At 37.5% G+C, this 18,120-nt stretch overlaps 1 long non-coding RNA gene across 1 annotated transcript; it reads left to right on the top strand.

The window, feature by feature from the left end:
- Window positions 1–15,637: 15,637 nt before the first annotated feature.
- Window positions 15,638–17,715, top strand: LOC143442424 (uncharacterized). The gene is made up of 2 exons (XR_013110634.1): window positions 15,638–15,732; window positions 17,158–17,715. It is a non-coding gene; the product is annotated as an uncharacterized LOC143442424 (long non-coding RNA).
- The last annotated feature ends 405 nt before the right edge of the window (window positions 17,716–18,120 follow it).

Here is an 18,120-nt window from a genome sequence, read left to right as displayed (position 1 = left end):
TATTGCTAGTTCCTCAACCTAGAGCTGACCTTAATACTTGCATGTAATTTAAACATTATAAAGGCAAAAAGAAGGAGGAGGGATGGGATAGAGGATTAGTAGGTGGGGGAATGGGGAAGGGGGATGGCATCTGATATGTAAATAATTAAAATATTGAATAAAAAAAAAAGGAAAAAAAAAGAACTGCCCACTAGGGATGGTATTATCCCATGGCTGGGATATTGGACTATGTAATTAGAGGAGAATTGAGCAGCAGTATCTTTTCAGCCTCACTTCCTTCTTCACCCAAACTGTAGGTACAGTTTGATGAGCGCTTCAAGTTCTTGCTAGTTAACTTCACCACCATGCATGTAACCTTATATTGTGACTCAAACTTAAGACTTTCTCCATTAAATTTTTGGCTCACATTATTTTATTGCAGCAACAGGAAAAGTAAAGCATCTACCCACAATTGTCACATAGGGTTATAGGATAGGAGGAATTTTAGGAAAAGAGTTATATAAACAAGAAAACCTGCCCTTCATGAATTCATTGTTTTAATAACTGAGTAGTACTCCATTGTGTAAATGTACCACATTTTCTGTATCTATTCCTTTGTTGAAGGACATCTGGGTTCTTTCCAGCTTCTGGCTATTAAAATTAAGGCTGCTATGAACATAGTGGAGCATATGTCCTTGTTATATGTTGGAGCATCTTCTGGGTATATGCCCAGGAGTGGCATAGATGGATCCTCAGGTAATACTATGTCCAATTCTCTGAGGAACCACCAGACTGATTTCCAGAGCAGTTCTGAATTGCAAGCGATTCAGCTCACAATCCCCCCAATGGAGGAGTGTTCCTCTTTCTCCACATCCTGGCCAGCATCTGCTGTCACCTGAGTTTTTGATAGTAGCCATTCTGACTGGTGTGAGGTGAAATCTCAGGGTTGTTTTGATTTGTATTTCCCTGATGACTGAGGACGTTGAACACTTCTTTAGGTGCTTCTCAGCTATTTGGGTTTCCTCAGTTGAAAATTTGCTTAGCCGGATATTAGGCCAAAAGTTTAAAACAACAAAGATCATCAAGTACCTTGGTTTGTAAGTGACTGATATTTCATTATTCCAACTGTTTAGCCTATAACTGAATCCTCAGCTACATCTGGGACAGAAAAAGGACTAATGCCATAGGCTGAATCCAATTAATCCTATTAATATCCTGTCCTTTCCTATCAATAACTGCCACTCCCATATTTAAGCCTAAAACCAAATATCAGAGTTCCACAGGGGTCAATCCAGACATCTGAAACTAATTAGTAGGCTGAAGGAGAGACTCAGACCACACTGCTACCTGAAACAGACTGAGAAATTCTTTTTAGAGACTGCCATTCAGGTAAAGTCTGATAATCTTTTATTTAAATGCACAATTTTGGGGGGCAACTTCATACATGTATCTAAAATATTTTTAACATATTTACACTCACTACCCTCTTTTGTTTTCCTCCTAATGAACTGCTTCTTCCAAAATAGTTTCCTCTTTTCCTCTACTTTCAGGTCTTTGTGTGTGTGTGTGTGTGTGTGTGTGTGTGTGTGTGTGTGTGTGTGTGTGTGTGATTATAAGTGAGAGAGAGAAGAGAAGAGAGAGGGGGAAAGGGAGAGAGAGACAGAAAGAGGGAGTGGGAGAGAGCGAGAGAGAGAGAGAGGTCAATTAGTTTACTTGCATGAGCATGGATGGCTGGTTATTTCTCAAGCATGTATAAGTCATCATTTACAGCATCAATGAAGTCTCCTCCTTTCCTAGAGACTAACTTCAGGTAGTGAAGTTAAACTCGTGAAAGGTATGGCTTCATGATCCACTTCCCCTTGCCTGGCAGGAGTTTGAAAGCCCTATATTGTGTAGGTCATCATAGTTCATGAGTATAATGGCCATGCCATGCCCAGAAGACAGCATGCCAGAACATTCTTCCTCATCCTCTAGCCCCATGTTTTTCCTTTCACCCCTTCTTCAGCTTCCTGTGTTTTATAGGCAGTCATATAGATGTTCCAATTATGGCTGAGCACTCAACAGTCACTTCTTCTCAGCATGCTGGCAAGTTATGAGTGTCTGCAGTAGTCACCATGCACTGAAGAAGGAGGCATCTTTGGCTTTGGCTCAGAATGGCTTGAACCTACAGGCATAAACAAAAATATTTAGTAACAGTTTGATGTTAATTTAGCAAACAACAGTAGTAGCTGTGGCATATAACCTGCCTTGACCAGATTAGCAATATTAGGCATTAACTCTTTCTTTTGCAGTAGGTCTTAAACTCCATCAGAAATCAGTTGGATAGTCTCATAACTTTTATACCACTTATTATGCCAATGAGCACATCATGCCTGGCAGTTTAGTTGTGTAGCATAAAAACTGGATCCTTGATATCACCACAAAAGGAGGACTTCCACAGATACACAACAAGCCACTATGAGGCAGAATGCACTGAAATTTGTTAAAGGGGTGTTTTTAATATATTTAAGAGGGAGAGGGTTATAGAAAGAGAAGCACTCAAGAAAAGGATAAGACATATTCAAGTGTACATGGGTCTTCTCTAAAGACATGTCACTGTCTTCACAATCTCTAAACAATCCTGGTTTGTTTTGAACTTAATATCTTTAAAGGGTTGTGAAAGAATTTAAATGATTATGGAGTGGTTTCTGAGATACACCAGGCAGCATAGTATAGATAACATAGAACCCTATATCACAAGTGTCCAGAACACTTCACACACTTCCACTATAAACAAATAATACCCGTGCTTATGAGTTTCCCAGAAAGTGTCTGGGCAAGGGTAAGACTATACTTAAAAGTCACACATGCTTAGGACTTAGCATGGTTCATTGGTCTTTCAGATTCTTATTTAAAAATATCTAAGTAAAAGGAACAGTATCTTTATGCAGACAATCTTTACATCAACTGAAGCTAATCATGCTGAAATTCTTGATCCCCAGATGGAGAGGGGCTTCACCCAGACACTGGTGCAAGGGGCTCCCTTTCCTTTCCCTGTCTCCACAATTTGTCCTATTATTCCATCCTGCCTCAAAAGTACAGACATTGTTCTCTGTTGTCTGTCAACAGGAATCACTTTCTTCTCTATCTTTTCATGTCTCAAATTATAAAGGATTAGGTTAAGATTACAGGATACACTTTTAATTAAAAGTAGACTGAGTGGATTAGTGCGCTGGAAAATGGAGCAAAATATAGATGCTTATTGAAGTCTATAATCATTTTCCAAGCCACAAGAACCACACTGCATTTTCTAAAAATTCCTGGAATTTATATTTACCTATAACTCATTTTTAATTATGTTTCACTTTTAATAACATACTCATCACAATCTTTCATTAAAACATCACATTCAATTGATTTTTTATAAACTCTGTATAAAGTATTGTATATAACATTAACAGACTTGATAGGACATTGTTTGTAACAAAAGCCAACAATATTGCAGGAGGCCTATTATCTGACTAAGAAAGCATGAATTACCTTTTGCTATTAGTAAGACAAATTGAGATTATTTTGATAAATTATGGAAAAGAAAAAGTTACATGGCCTCACCAAAAGGAAACTGGTCATGCACACAAGGAATGTTGCCGATAGAGGATTTCCGCTGGCGACAAAACGAGATGATATAATATATATATTATAAATAGGAATATACCATATTACAAAGATATTACGAAGATTATTAATAGGTGTTTAAATCCTAAAGCTGTAACAGATGACTGAATATTTGAAGAACTGTCATCTAAAGTAATTTATCTATATGTAACTTATTGTTAGTTAATCAGTTCTTTCCTGTTTCTATCATGTACTTATTCATGTTATCCATGTAAGTTAATCAAATCTGCCAATCGCTGGTGTATTATTTCTCCTGGGGGAATTAATTCAGATAGATTCTTGTCATCAAAGAGCTTATAAGACTATCAAGTTTGGAAAATGGGGGATACCTTAAAACATGGGTAAAAACCATGATGAACTTAAACTTGATGAAGTTCAGAGTGTGAACAGGCTTTCAAATAGTCATAGTGGCCTAAATTAGGATTTGATCTGGTAGGCTTTCACTTAAAGGTACATAACTGGAGTTGCTGGGAGCTGTGGACCTATGGTTCCCTTTTCTTGGATGGTAGTAGTAGTGTAATCCTTCTCCAGCTTCAAACCAGCCAAGCACATACATCTCTTCTTGTGCTTAGAATCTGAATTTACATTTTTCTTCCTCCTCTCACTACTTGGAGAATTTTTTCTAATTTTAATGTCTTTAGGAATTCAATGGGACCATCTGGATAATGTCTTTTCCCTAAGGTCAATTGTTGAATGAAGGAACACAGCTGCAGGTTTCCCACCCCTCACATAGGCAGGGTCAGGGCAATGGGGAATGTTAACTACTTGGTATTAGTTTCAATTTTAAAAAAATAAATATTGGGTATTGGTTAGGGAAATGAGCAAATTTTAGAAAGCCTACAATGTAAGCTAAACAGTACAGTAGCATGAGGCCCAGACTAAAATGATCCTAGGAAACACCAGATAGGCTTTACTGAATATGAAATAATATGTAGATGGATTTCTACATACAGAGACTTTTAGTACACTTAATCATAGGGTTGTAAGAACACAGAAAACAAGTCAAAGGAGAAAGAAAAATATCCGAAAGGACAAACAAGTTTAACAGGTACTGAAATGGACAATCAGAACACAGATCTTACAATGGACCACATTTACATAATCACAATTAGGTATATTGGATACCAATTTAATAAAAAATATAGCCTGTTTTAAAAATGGATGAGAAAGGGCATTTGTGCTATAAGTTAAAATTTAATCTTCTGTATCACAAAATAAATAGAAATTGGCAAACAAAAACTATATGATTTAGGAATATAAGCATAAATGACAAGAACTAAAGGAGTTTAGCAATGTGACAAAATTATAAAAACTGAACAACTGATAAAGTGGGGCAGATGGCTTCTCCTTTCTTATTTCGTTTATAGGTTTAAAAATCCAGGCAGTACAAATGTACTCTCCAAAGTACAGATTACTGAAAGGAGAACACGTTTATTGAATCATTCTGTTTCCGCAGGTGATCAAATATATCTAACTTGAAATCTAAGTGAGAAGACTATTTTTTGTACTCCAATCTTAAGGCAGTGTATTAATTTTGTCAACTTTCTCACATTAATTTAATCTCCACCTTTAATTGTAATTCAAATAATTTAAAGTTATCACAATGGGATTAACTCTTGTTTCATTTCTCTTCTTTTCTTTTATTTCTTCTTATTTTTTTTTTTTTTGTTGTTTTTCTTGTTCTCCTTCTCCTCCTCCTTCTCCATCTTTTTCTTCTTTTTTCCAGTCATATCAGTTTGTAAAGGAGTTGGGGCAGGAGAAGGTGAGCCTCACAATTGCCTCAGAACTATGGAATGACCAGGCTACTAAAGCAAACCTACAGTAGTAATGTGTAATGTTTACCAAGACTTCACAGTGAAAGAAAGAACACGTTGCAGACTCGATATTTAAAGTGAAATATTTTCAGAATTACACACATTCTGAGCCCTAAATGCCAACTTTTCCCATCTTCTATAAATACCAAGAAGCCTAGGGATTCTTTACCTTATGGCTTGAGAAAAGTGACACAGGATTTGTTGAGTAGAGTATTAACGTATTCCACTGTCAAAACACTAATCAAGAATGGAGTGGATTGAGGGGAATTCTGAGTGCATTTGAGAAAAAAAAAAACCAAAACCAAACCAAAAAAAAAACAAAACAAAACAAAAAAACAAGACAAGAATTTTGTAAGGTCAGTGTCTTCAAAACACAGAATTGTTCTTCGAAAGTGGTTTGTGCTTCTTCCAAGTGTAGCAGATAGGATTGAGTTTACTTCAGCTATTATCCATATGCCTCTATGGAAAACATGTTTTTGCCATGTGTGGCTTGTTCTTGTGATTGGATACCATACTCATCTGATTCATCTTAACCCTCAGGGTATAAATTGCCTGATGCTCTGAATAAAGTTGGGCATTACGTAAGACTTTAAGTCTCATTTTTAGGTCCTGCTCTCCTGGGTTGACACTGCCAAGTACAGCAGTGAACACACCACCTAAGGGCATCACATATCTTGCTGAGTCTACATCTAGTCAATGAATAAGAACAGGTTTACAGCACAGGAACCATCAGCTCCACTCTCTTTGGTCCTCAGCAAGGGACAGCTGACATTTTCCTTGCATTGAATTCCCCATCTGGATCCTCTTTGTTACGTTCTAGAGTTCTCATGTATGCTCCTACCTGCTTGCAACTTACCTCACAGATCAAAAACCTTGACTGATCAGAGCACCCTCACCATGGATAAATGACTGGTGTTATGAATGCCCAGGGATAATTCCCTAAGGAATTATTAGCTAACCTTGCATCTCTTTTATATATCATTTTATTTATTCTCTGAGAATTTCATACATGTCTACAATGTGCTTTGATCAAATCCATGACTGTACTCCCTTTCAACTCCTTCCAGAACCATCCATTTATGTCTTATAGCTAACTTCATGGCCTCTTTTGCTTGTTTGTTTTTAATTTACTGAGCCAAATCAGTGCTGTGAGATTGTGTGCAGGTGTAGGGCCATGCATAGCAACATGAGAAATCTGCCAATGGCCATATCTCAGAAGAAAATGGACTTGCCCTCCGCTATAGTCATATACTACCAAAACCTTTTCAGCTAGAGTGAGGCATCTTAATCCTTTCCTGTATTTATTGGGTGGTGTCTTATGAAGGACTATAATAGCATGAATTTTCCTAAGACTTATGTGGAGAGTGAATAGAATTATATATAGCTAATTTAATAATGCATATTTAATATGTATATATTTGACTAACTTAAATATATTTATTGGTACTCTTTTATGTTAAGCTCAGCATGGATGAAGATTCTATACTCTAGGGCCCTAAAAGACATTAAGCAGAAATTAAGACAATTGAAAGCCAACTTGACTACATCTTCTGAGGCACTTGCCTAGAGCTACTAGGTTATGGGATGCACCTGTCAACAGTGACCCCAGTGTATGAGAATGTTGCAAATAGCTTTCTGAGACAAGTCTATCACCATTTCAAGCCAAGTCTTCTTAATTTAGAAATAAAAAAGTATATAACTCCCTTCGTCTTCTACTCTTTCTTTGAGTCTCACAAAATTGCTAATCTACAAACCTTACTGCTGTCCATCTTCACATGGCATTCCATTTAATTCCAGGTTCAAGGACATTTGTGAAGAGAGTATATATCATCTCATTTAAATACAGATTTTTCAACATTTGTAAAGGGAGCATTTGCTCTAAGAAACACTTGCATTTCAACCACAAATCAGCTACTTTGAAGATATGGGTTTGCTAATTCCTGTGAAATTAAGTACCTGGGAGACAGTTCAAGTAGTATTTTCCTCTTATAATTGAGTTTAACCTTTTGCCTTAGTGCTATAGTGTGGATATGGATTGTCTCGAGAGATCATGTATTGGAGGTTTGGTCCTCAGCATGGAAGTATTGAGGCTATGGGACTTAAAAGAGGCAGGTGTAGTAGCAGGCTTTGTGGCATACCTTTGAATTGTTGCAGCCATTCCCCCAGGAAGACATTAGTGAAGTTTGTGTGTGACCATTTCCTAAATCTCAGTTGGCAACACTTTATTTTTTAATAGTTGTCCAGCAGGTGCCTCAGCTTTCCAAGCAAGCATTTCCTACCAAAGAACTCAGCAGTCAGCCTATTTAATCTTGTAGGAATTTTACAAACGCATTCCTAGAATCATGTCATATCATTCACTTCTCTGAAATAGTGTCACACAACATCAATCTCTATTAAACTCTGCTATTCATAAATGTGCTTGTATCTACACTTTAGAATGGTCTGTTGCCCTCTTAAGCTACAGTTGAATAGAGAGCCAAACTTCAGAGCCACATCACCAAAGCCTGGCTAAGTATGGTTGAGAGTTCATGAATGCTGGAAACCTGAGGAGCACAGAAAATGTTCAGGCAGTTCAACAGGACAGTGTTCTTTCTAAGTTAGTTTGAGCTATTTCTAGGGAAGTTCAATAGGTCTTTGTTTTTTTTCTAGGCAATTCATCTGGCTTCCAGGTCTGAGAGTCTTTTAGGCAGTCTAACTTGTCTAAGAGTGTCTCAGCAGTTTTACTCCTTATCTATGTTAGCAAAGGAGGGGCTTAGTGAATTTGGTCAGTTTCAGGGACTTCCTGGAAGTGGCTTTCTTCAAGGATAGAATGTTTCACCTCCCCTCAGAATAGCTTGTTATTTCACCTCTCTGTAAACATACTGTGTTTTAATGAGCTTCTGTTCAGGATGGAAGGTTTTTAAGTCAGAAGAAATTATTTCGTTGCGACCAAATTTCTTCTTAAGGAAAATTGCAGAAAATATTATTCTCAGAGATCAAAGAAAGTGCTGAGGAGCAGAGTTAAGCCAGAAATGGAACAGCACAGATTATGGAGAATCACCAAAATTGCTTGGTTCTGTCAGCTGTGAATCAGCATCAAATCTGCTTGAATGCTGCAAAAACTGATGTCCAAACATAAGAACAGATGGAGAGGATGAAACTCTTTACACTCTGCTTGTGTCTGATTGAATATGGCAAACGAATGCAAGATACATGTAAACTGCCTGGCAGTGGTGGCACATGCCTTTAATCCCAGCACTTGGGAGGCAGAGGCAGGCAGATTTCTGAGTTCAAGACCAGCCTGGTCTACTGAGTGAGTTCCAGGACAGCCAAGACTATACAGAGAAACCCAGTCTTAAAAAAATCAAAACCAAAACCAAAAAAAAAAAAAAAAAAAGAAAGAAAAAAAGAAAAAAAGATACATGTAAACTACCTTTACATAAATGAAAACATGGTGCCCTGAATAGAATAACTTTGTTAACACAACTTCAAAGCCTGGCAAGATCACTCTTGCTGCTTCAGGGTTTTCCATTGCAGTGTCTAGGACCCATTAAGATTTCTGAAGGGAGCCTTGTATGTTTCTTCTACAGAATTTGCTGTGGTCAGTCCTGGCAGTTTTATCCTTTTCTTTCCTAATTAATCCCTAGTTTCCATTTGTATATTAGGATTGTTGTTTTGTCATCTTAAATTTATTTTTAGAAAGTAAATTACAGTCCTCAGCCTTCAGCCTCAGAACTGGCTGGGGGTCATGCTACGATGTTGTCTAATTGTCTTTTTCTTTTTAACCCTCACTCCTGTGCTGGAGAACCTGTTGACTGACTGAGCTTGGCTTGGTCAGATGTTTCCTCAACATTGGAGCTCCAGAAAGTGGGATACAGTGAAGGACACTGCGGGAATTGGAAGCACTTGCGAAGAAAAGTGAAGAAGATTTGGGCCAGTGGTAAGTAGACATTGTAGGACAAGGTAATGGCAAGATGTGTTTTGTGTATGTGTTTAGAGTTATGCTAAAATCTAGAGAAGCGAAGGTAATTCTCATAGATGCTTTTAGTCTTTGGACCCTGACTAGAGATGGTTTACACCCTAGACATGGGTTTGAGAAAAGCAGTCCTTCCTATTATCTGGGGATGCTTTGGAGTAAGAGAAGGAAAATGAACTTAAGCTGTCTCAGATCTCTCCTAGGAACAGGCAGAGGTCAGGAGGGTCCTGCCTCCTCTCTGGCTCCTACTGGAGGACTGCTTAGTTAGGGATCCCTTATGTAGGATATCTGGGTTCCCTTCATGGCACATCTAGTCCTCTTCCCTTTCTGTCTATTGTCTGTCCTTGGTGCACAAATCTGTCCATGTCTGTCAGTTTACGTCTGTGTTTTTGTTTAGTTGCTTGAATGTTGTTCCATGTTTCATGTTTTTAAAAAATGCTTAAAATTTTACCTGCTGATTGTTCAGCCCTTGATTCAGTTTTTAACTAGTTTCAAAAAGAAAAAGTAAAAATAAAAAGCAGTTTCAGTTGGCCTTTGGAGCCCTGCACCTGTGGTTAGGAGTCTAGCACAGCTGGAGAAGCACTGTCATGGTCTCATTGTCTGTAAAAGCTGTTCTTAAAGGGGCCAGCAGGGTTTTTTTTTGGCTTCTATGTTAAGAAGCTGACAGTTGTATCTCCTAGAAAAATCTGTGACTATGATTATTGGGTTCAGCAGGTGACAAGGTGCTTCTCTTGAAATTACAGCTAGAAAAAGTACGAATTTTGTCCAGTTTAAATAAGTAAATGTATGCAGCCACTTCATTTTTGTTTCTTACTGGTTTTTAAAAGTATAAATATGTTCTACATGTCTTGGTTATAGATTATTGAGTACAGTTAAAAATTTGTAACATTGGTAACATAAAGTTGATTTAAAACTGCTAACTCAGGGTTGGAGTCATTCTAAACAGCAACGTGTGGCATGAACCAACACAGGGAAACAGGTTTCTAAAGACTCATCTAAACTAGATAATATTTTATGTATTATAAAGACTTACAAAAGATTTAGGGAAGTGTCTCTTTGAGGTATTGGAGGCTCAACTGTCTTGCATTCATGTACAGGAATTGGCAGCCAAACTTTGCAGTATGGGGATAATTCAGTTGGTGTTTTTAGATAAACTGGATTGTTCCTTGGAGGTTGAGTTTTGCTTCCCAAAGTTATGGTTATGCTCTGGTGTTACAAGGGAAACTCGAAGATTGTGGTTGAACTACCAGTGTTCCATTGACTGCAATTTGCAGTTAGATCACAGATTCTGGATTTTAACTTACACATATTTGTAATTAAGAAAAAATCAAGCAGGTGGAAATTGTTGCAGGGTTTGCTGTGACTGCGAAGGTTTGATGAGGATATGGAACTTGTGAGGGCATAGCAGCATGGCTTGCCTACTCTAGCTGCCATTCCAAGAAACGCAAATAGAATTAGTATAGATTTGGAGGATTGTTTTTATACTGTTCCTTTACATTCTGGTGACTGTGAGAGGTTCACATTTAGTGAGTTTGCTTGTAATTTTGGAGAATCCATGAAATAATATCACTGAAAAGTTTTGCCTTAAGAAATGGCTAGTAGCCTTACATTATGTAAGAAATTTTGTTGCTACTTCAGTACAAGAAGTTAGGAGTTTGAATCTTTCAGTGTATATTATGCATTATATAGATATTTTGTTAGCTAATCCCTCCAAAGGAGTTTTACTACAAGCCTTTGCTCTCATACAACGAGCTTTAAAATCTTGGGGAGTGCTTGTTGCTCCAGAAAAGATTTAAAGGCAGTAATTTTTTCAATATTTGGGACCTCAGTTATAGCCTAAGCAGATTATTACACAGAAAATTCCAATAAGAAAAGATAGTTAGTGCTGGAGAGATGGCTCAGCAGTTAAAAGCACTGACTGCTGTTTTGGAGGTCCTGAGTTCAAATCTCAGCAACCATGGTGGCTCACATCCATCTGTAATGGGATCTAGTGCTGTCTTCTGGCTTGCAAGTGTACAAGCAAAAAAATATAATTTAATGATTTTCAAAAGTAGTTAGGAGATAGTAATTGGCTAAGACTTCGTTGTAAGCTTACCATAGGAGAACTTGAACCTCTGTTTGATACCATAAAGGGGGATGCAAATCTCAATTCCCCTCAACAATTAACTAAGGGACGAACAGCTTTGCAGAAAGTGGAGGAAGCTATTAGTCAACAACAGATACATTATATAGTCTATGATCAATTGTTGGCTGTCTGCATTATTGCTATTCATATGCCCACAGAAGTTTTTTGGCAAAAGGGACATTAATGTGGATTTATCTTTCTTCATCTCTAAGTAAAGTTTTAACACCCTATTATGAAGCTGTAGCTCTGTTAATACAGAATTGTAGAATAGAATCAAGAATATTTTGGGAAACAACCTGATGAAATATTTATTTCTTATTCAAAACAGCAGTTAAATTGGTTACTGGTGAATACTGACATTTGGCCTATTGCATGTGCAATCTTTTCAGGCAAAATTGATAATCATTACCTAAAAGACAAGTTGTTAAGGTTTCCTCTATGCATGCTTTTGTATTTCCTGTACATTTATGTAAGCAGCACATAGAAAATGCACTCACTGTATTTACAGATAGCTCATCTAATGGGAAAGCAGCATATGTGATTGGATCACATGCTCAGTCTCTTGAGTTTCCCCCTGCTTCGACACAAATAATTGAACTACATGCTGTAGCTACTGTTTTTGAAATATTGAAAAACCAAGCTTTTAATTTGTATACTGATGGACAATAAATAGCTCATGGTTTACAATTGCTTGAAATTGTTCCCTTTTTAAGATACTGCTATTTCTTAAATTTTGCAATCACTTATGCAAATACAACTCAGTTTAAGAGAATTACAGTTCCTTATTTTTTAGGACATTTAAGAGCTCATACTGGACTGCCAAGACCTCTTAGTGAGGACAATGCCACAGCAGATTTGTATACCAGAAAGGTTATAGGCCTTACACAGGAACTGTTAGCTAAATAATCTCATTCTTTACATCATCAAAATAGTAATAGCTTGAGACAATAATTTGGTATTTCTAGAGAATGTGCACATCAAATTGGAAAGACTTGTCCTGAATGTCCTCAGTTTTTTTCTGTACCACATAATGGTGTTAATCCTCAAGGACATATACCTAATCAATTATGGCAAATGGATGTTACTCATTTCTGATTTTGGAAAATTAAAATATGTACTGTGACTATTGACACCTTTTCAGGCTTTCTAGTTGCAACTGCTTTAACAGAAGAAGCAACTAAAAATGTAATTAGTCATTGCCTACATTGTTTTTGTATGCTGGCTGTTACAAATCAGATTAAACAAATAATGAAACTGACTATTACAGTCAAACATTTGAGATGTTTTATCAATAATTTAGTATTACCCATATTACTGGGATTTTTAAAGTCAAGGACAAAGTATTAAGAAATAGGTATTGGAAAAACTTTAAAACAATATCTTAATAAAATAAAAAAGGGAAAGTTATATTGTAAGGCCCCCACGAAGGGAGGACCTCACCTAAGTCTCAGGAATTTGAGGCCACCCATTAACTCACAAGACACCAAACTTGATGCAATTAACACGAGGTATATTTGATTTCAATTCGTTGAGGTCGCACTTCTAGCCTGTTCTACACAGAGGCAAACAATGAAATATGACCCCCACTTAGAGAAGAGGTAGACCTTTTAAAGGAAGAACCATAACTCAGGGAGGGGGGAAATCATGATTAAGTATCTATAGATATTAAGTATCTATAGAAAGCACCTGTCCAGTGTTCAGCTTCCGTGACAGGTTCAAGAAATGGTCATGGGGAAATATCTCTTTTTTTCTGTTAAGAATCAAATCTTATTTAATTTATCTTGTGGTCAGTTCTGTTCCTGGTATCCAGGGTACATGGGCACGCTGACCTGAACTCTCTGCTCTGAACTCTTATCTTATCTATTTTGTCTTGTGGATAGTTAATTTTCTGGGACCCAGAGCACAGAACAAGCTGATCTGCACTCTTGACTCCATCTGTGGAAGGTTTAAAAAATTTTTTAACTCTTTTATTTCCCCATTTCTTCTGATGTAAGTATTCTAATCATAGAACTCATTTTAGTATCTTTATAATCTGGATTTTCTGACCCTGTAAAGTATGATATTGTTGGCATAACATCAAAATCTGAACAGCACTTATTTTTTCTCTAACAAAGGTAACTAATCTACTTAGAGGTGTCTTCGACTTTCATCACTGTGGGAGTGGTCAGAAGCACCAGGTATGGTCTTTTCTAGTGAGGCTCAAGGTTCTTGACCCAGTGGTGGCAGATGAGAACAGCATCTTTAATCTGGAACTGATGAGGCACATTCAGGTCTCTAGTCTCATAAGCTTCTTTTAACTGCTTCCAGACCTCATGTCGGACCACCTCAAGTGTTTTCATGTGGACAAACAGGGATCTAGAAAGAACAGCATTGGAATCATATATTTTATCTATCTCAGTTAGTGATGGAGACCCCCCACACACATAAAATCTTATAAGGTGTTAACTTAAATCATAACCCAGAACAAGGCAAAAGGAAGGAGGGCTGTCCAATCATCCCCAGCCAGTCTCTAAGGCTAATAATAGTTTTATTTATCTTTTTTACTTGTCCTGAGCTCCGGGGTCTGTAAGCACAATGTAATTCATCTCTAGCTAGGTGGCCAGTCCCTGACTTACCTGGGCAACAAAGGCAGGTCTATTGTCAGACCCAATTATCTTGGATATTTCAAACCTGGGGAAGTTCTCTTCTAAGATTTTCTTAGTCACCACATTGGCAGTCTCAGTCTTTGTAGGAAAGGCTTTTATCCAGCCTGAAAAAGTATCTATAGCAGGTTTGACTTTCGTGAAGTTCACTTCTTAGCAGGCCCCAGGTCTGTCTCTTTGAAGTCTTTTTCCTGGGGGACATCTTGAATACCCAGCGTTAGTCAGGGCACAGGCCTCATGGTTTTTTATTACTGTTTCAGCTACATCAGATAAGTTCACCATATAAAATTGAAAGGACTTTATCAAGTTCTTCAGGTGTTTAGCTCTTATGTGAGCTAAACAATGTAAATTTGTCACATATGTTTGTCTTTCTCTCTGTGGAAGGACTATTTTTAACATGGACATCAAGATATTTTCTAGGACTTTCAACAGTCAGGATCATAGTTCTTTGAGCAGTCTTTTTAGCAGTCACCTGATTTTTTTCAACAATAGTATCCTGGGTTTTCTGATGTCCAGGACAATGACTTTTTAGCAGTCCCCTCTATCTGTAAATTGTCCTGTGAATATTGGAGGTGGCAAAAGTATATCTGTTGTCAATGTCCTTTCTGGCAGGCTGCTCGTCCAAATCATTTGTTTTTTTGTTTTTTTTTTTTTAAATCTATCACTGCTGTTTCCACCATCAGCTTACCTTCAATCACAAAGCTGCTCCCATCAGTATACCAGTTCAGATTCCCTGGCCAAGGTTGGTCTTCTGCCAGAATATCAATATAGAGATGGACGGGGGAAGAATCTTCAGTCTCAGGCAGCAAGGTGGCAGGGTTCAGGATGGCTGGGGAGGCAAAGAACACCCTTTCATGTGGGCATTAGTCATCTATCGGTCAGGGGATTGTCGGATAATGTTCTCAAGGGAGTGGGGTCTCACAACAATTGTCTGTTGTCTCAGAGTCAGTTTATCAACATCTTTGTAAAAGCCAGCAATGTCTAGAAACTCTCTCTCTTTATGATACTATTCAAATTCTTGGAGAGGAGGTTCAGGGTTTAAATGTAAGGGGCCATCTCAAGTGGCATGCCAAATACTAGTGGATTTGTGTTACTTCTAAAATTTACAATGACAACCACTATAATTGGGAAAAGGTTCAAACACACTTGCAGGGTATTTGGCATAATTCTAACACCTCTTTGGATGTTCTAGCTTTGCACACAGAGATTATAAATTTAAAGAATGCTGTTCCACTGAGCTTTGATCCAGCAGATCCTGCTGATAAAATTATTCATGGCCTGATGTCAGTATTTCCATCTTGGTCAAGCTTCAAAAATGACATATATAGCTTGATCATGCTAACCCTTTTTTTTTTTCCCTAGGAATACTTTTATTCCAGCCCATCATGTTAAAGCTTGTCTTTAACAACATCAACATGTTGACAGCCAAAGTACATGGCTTGAAACTAAAAATGGACCCCCAAATTTAACAGGCTGGCAAGCCAAGGATGGGCAACCTTCTGTAGCACCTTACCAACCTAAGACAGAAGTGCATTGCTTTTGATAATGCATATTCCATGATGGGTAAGCAGGGCATTCTTGTTAGAATGACCTAAGATAGGCTCGGTTTGTTGAATAAAATAAAGGGGGAAAATGTGGAGAGCTTTTGGGGCTACTTGGCAGGAATCTGACATTGGCCAAGGAAAAGGAAATGGGCATTAGGCATGAATCTGACATTGGGCCATGACATGGAAGTAAGTTCAGGCAGGAATCTGATTTTAGGCTAAAACAGAGAAGTAATTTTAGTCAGGAATCTAAGTCTTAGGCTAGAACAAAGAAATAGGCTTCAGGCATTAATATGACTGTGGGCTAGGACAAGGAAGTAGGCTCAGATATTTTTGTCATCCTGATGAGCCCTTAGAAACTGTGATCATGAGAGTGATCACAGGAGTGATCACAGGACTTTGTTTATTGACTTATTTGTTCCTTGACTATTTGTAGCTATTGTATTGCTGGTTTCTCAAACTAGAGCTGATGTAAATATTTGCATATAATTAAACTGGTTTAAAAGAAAATTGGGAAAAAATAAACCTGCTTCAGCCTTCAGTCTCAGAACTGGTTGGGATCATGCTACAAAAAATGTAAATCATAATATTAACAGAAATGGAACTCAAACTCCATTACCACAGACTATAATAACCATCGTCACAGTGCGTGCAATAGAGTGCCACAGACAATACTCACCCTCATCATTCCACTTGTATGCAGTCAGGAAACCCATCACTGAAGAGTTTTGTGTTCTTGGACAAGTCATTGGGGTTGCCTGGGTATTACTGCTATGAATAGCATACTACCCAGTGTCCTGTCACTGGATATCCCCAGCAACTTAGTCAGCAATGATTTTATTTGGTCTGTAGCTATCAACAATATTAAGAGAGAGTTTAGCTCTACAAGGAAAATATACAGAAGTCAAATTCTAATGTATGTTGCTGAGAAATAATATCCATGGGTTATAAAAAGCTCCTGAGAATTTTATTTCTGACACTGGTGTTTTCAAATGACTTTGAACTCTAAAGGGGAGCCTTTCTTCTGTCCCCCCTGATGTTTCATAGCACCTATCCCCTTTAGCCCATTTTAAAGAAACCGTTTCTCCAAAGCTTTGACACTGTGTCACATCACATACCCCACTAAAAGTGGTTCTAATAGTGTCTTCTTTGTTGTTATTATAATTGAAAAGTTTAAGTTGTAAGGATCTTTGTGTTTTGTTGTGGTTTTTGTTGTTGTTATTGTTGTTTTGTTTGTAGTATCTTCTTTCTTCAAGAAGCACTGATTTTTTTCAGAGTAGGAGTATGCCTGTTAGATAACTAAGAATATTTTAGAGTGCTGACATTTATTATTGTCAGTAAATGCTATCATTTACACAAGTAAATGAAAATCACACACAGTATATATCACTAATCAATTGCAAATGAAACTGTGTTTATAACTGAATAAATGCATTGTTTTCAGATAATCTTGCAGAAACTACAAACCTCTGTTTTCTACTTGAGAGAGGTAAGGCAACACTCAATGTTGTTGAGAGATGGAAGAGCAGGCTCATGGAACAATTACAGAGACATTCAAAAGAGTTAAGAATTCCAAGCTTCCACAATGACAAGGGTGTCTAGCAGTACCAGCCAGATACAAACAACCACATCAACAGGGTATGGCTGCTGAGTACAAAAGGTATCCAGGAATTGAATTGCTGGGAATTTTTTCAAGCATTCATGTCAGTATGGAGTATGGTGTTTTCTTCATATGGTAAATCTACAGGACTATGGAATTCAAAGAATGACACCAGCAGACACTCAGTCCGAGACAGACTTTGCTCCATCACTACATTAAGTGTTGTGTGAACTGTTACCCACTAAGTGTTGTGTGAACTGTTACCCACATCAGATTCATGTGCTGAATAGAAGGTAGTATGTGAAAGTCTAAAGGGAAAGTGGACAAGACAATCCAGAGAGGAGAGAAAAATGCAGATGTAAGAGTCTTGGCCCTCTGAATAAAGAATTTGCATTCTTGCCAGTTTAGTATGTGGAGTGTTTGTGTTTTGACCTGTATCCAGCAGAATGAAGTCGCCACAAAATCAGAAGTGCTTTCCAGTTTTGTTCAGTGCTGCCTCTGCAACCATAAAACAGTGCCTAGCACCATAGCGTATTCACTAAAGCTTTGTTAAATAAAAATTAAGATTTTTGTTAAGATTTCATTATTTCCCAAAATAAGTGTTTTTAATACAAACATTTTTCATAGAATATAGAAAGTCAACTTGAAACAGTACCCTTCAAATGGAGTCACATTCATACTTCTTAACCAGCAATCTTTGAAAATCCATATATAGTTACTGTTTGTTAGCATAGTAGAAAATGTAAACATTTATCTGTTCTTGCAGTGTTTGGAATACCAGTGTCCTCTGCTTGTGGCTTCATCGTT

The sequence above is a fragment of the Arvicanthis niloticus genome, chromosome 5, assembly GCF_011762505.2.
Source record: "Arvicanthis niloticus isolate mArvNil1 chromosome 5, mArvNil1.pat.X, whole genome shotgun sequence".
In the NCBI taxonomy this organism is placed as follows: domain Eukaryota; kingdom Metazoa; phylum Chordata; class Mammalia; order Rodentia; family Muridae; genus Arvicanthis; species Arvicanthis niloticus.
Note: the sequence above shows the minus strand (reverse complement) of the source record. Positions and strands in the feature narration are given on the sequence as shown.